Genomic DNA, 2,031 nt, shown 5'->3' on the forward strand with positions numbered 1-2,031 from the left:
TTGCTAAGAAACATAGATCCTACTGGCGGATTAATGAATGGGACTCGACTTCAGATTACAGAGATGTATGATTTTGTGATTAAGGCGAAAGTGATTACAGGAGATAAGGTTGGGCGAATTGTTCTTATTCCTAGGCTTGCTATTACCCCTACTGACAAAAAGTTGCCTTTCAAGATGAAAAGGAGGCAACTACCTATTGCTGTGGCTTTTGCCATTACAATTAATAAGAGTCAGGGGCAATCACTATCAGAAGTTGGCATTTATCTACCAAGGCCTGTGTTTTCTCATGGTCAATTGTACGTGGCTATCTCAAGAGTGACATCTAAGAAGGGGCTAACGATTTTGATTGTGGACGATGAGGGAAAGCCTCAGAAACAAACAATGAACGTTGTTTTCAAAGAGATTTTCCAGAATCTCTGATTTTATCTTTACTTTGTTGTTTTCTTTTGTTGAACTATCTATTTGGGTTGCATACAGTATTTAATTTTGGAAAACAATATTTATAATGCTTTGCAAGTTTTATTATTTTCAATAAAAGCATTCATTCATTTCAAGAAATCAAGCAAGCTCCGGTTTGATACCTAACTACCGATAAAGTTCCATTCCTATTGTTCAATACTATCAAGTAATTAGAACAACTTACAGTTAATAATAGGAGTGTATACGCGTTCTGATCTTCTCCAAATAGATGTTGATGTCAGTTTACTATACGATGATTATGTTTTTTAAATCCTACAATCAAAACTAAGAACCATAAGCATAACAACATAGAGGATGTTTCATCAAAAGTTAGCAACTTGACCCAACTACTAAAAGAATATATTATAAAAAGTTCGACTTATCTCCTTATTATTGACTTTGAATCATCATGGTCTATATTATAAATGCCTTTCCAGCTCTTTAAAACGAGTTTGAATCTTGATTGTAAATACCTGAAACAAATTTGAAATTAGAATCTCAAAGTGTTGATGTAATTCTGTTTTCTGAAACACTTGTTATATTCTTAACAAAAAAAATATTTGAAATATTCACTTACACTGACTTTTGACATTGGTGATTCATCTGCTCTGACTTTTTAGTTTGGTGATTCATCTGCTCTTTTAGAATATATCCTTCGCATCCAATTGTTTGTCAAAACATGAAAAAATTGGAAATTATAATTTTGAAGTGTAGATGTCTTTCTATTTACAAAACAAACGAAGAAAAACAAGTATATGTTTACCTTCTCACATTTGATAATGTTCACCTAAATAAAGACTTGATCCATATTTGCCATGCATATAAAAATAAGAACCTATAAGATGACCGGGAAAAAATATCAATTAATATACATCAATTGATGTATATGAATCTTACATATTTGATTTTCTTCGTTATAGATATCTAATAACTTGTGCTGAAGAGGATAATTAGAAACCAAAATATATTAACTAAACAGAAATAATTATTTATTGCAGCAAATATAGATTCGTGTAATAAGAACCAACAATGATTTTTTATACAACGATAAAAAAAATTTATCATTCAAACAGCGAACGCTTACATGTTTGTCGGGTATTGTTTCAGTATTACAATCTGACCGATTTGTACTCGGAAGTCATCGGAAATCACATGGACCCAACACCTGAAATTAATTTTGAAAGTTAGATCTCCGTGTATACAAAATCAGATATGGAAGAGTTTGAGTGTGTTCCATCTGTAGGAAGAAGAGATAATACCAGATCAAATCCGAGAGGAACGAGTGGACGGGAATCGCCATCTCCGATTTTTTTTTTTTTTAGAGTTTCAATCTGTCAAAACAAGAGACGAGCTTAATCCTTTCTTGTCGGCAGGTACAAATTTTTTGATGGGCTTGGGCATTTTTTTTTTTAGAGTTTCAATCTGTCAAAACAAGAGACGATCTTAATCCTTTCTTGTCGGCAGGTACAAATTTTTTGATGGGCTTGGGCCCTTAACTTAACAAATCGATTTTTACTACTAAACCCATTTAAGTTAAAAACAATTTTAATCCCATTTAACTTCAGACCCACT

At 32.3% G+C, this 2,031-nt stretch overlaps 1 long non-coding RNA gene across 2 annotated transcripts; it reads right to left on the bottom strand.

The window, feature by feature from the left end:
* Positions 1-645: 645 nt before the first annotated feature.
* LOC106321613 lies at positions 646-1,792 on the bottom strand. Of its 2 annotated transcripts, none has more exons than XR_001266108.1 (5): positions 1,719-1,792; positions 1,544-1,624; positions 1,223-1,257; positions 1,037-1,112; positions 646-932 (listed from the first exon to the last, which is right to left on the bottom strand). It is a non-coding gene; the product is annotated as an uncharacterized LOC106321613 (long non-coding RNA). The 2 variants fall into 2 exon arrangements; XR_001266107.1 differs by having other exon boundaries at positions 1,223-1,294.
* Between the last annotated feature and the right edge of the window lie 239 nt (positions 1,793-2,031).

The sequence above is a fragment of the Brassica oleracea genome, unplaced genomic scaffold (assembly GCF_000695525.1).
Source record: "Brassica oleracea var. oleracea cultivar TO1000 unplaced genomic scaffold, BOL UnpScaffold02157, whole genome shotgun sequence".
Taxonomy (NCBI): Eukaryota; Viridiplantae; Streptophyta; class Magnoliopsida; order Brassicales; family Brassicaceae; genus Brassica; species Brassica oleracea.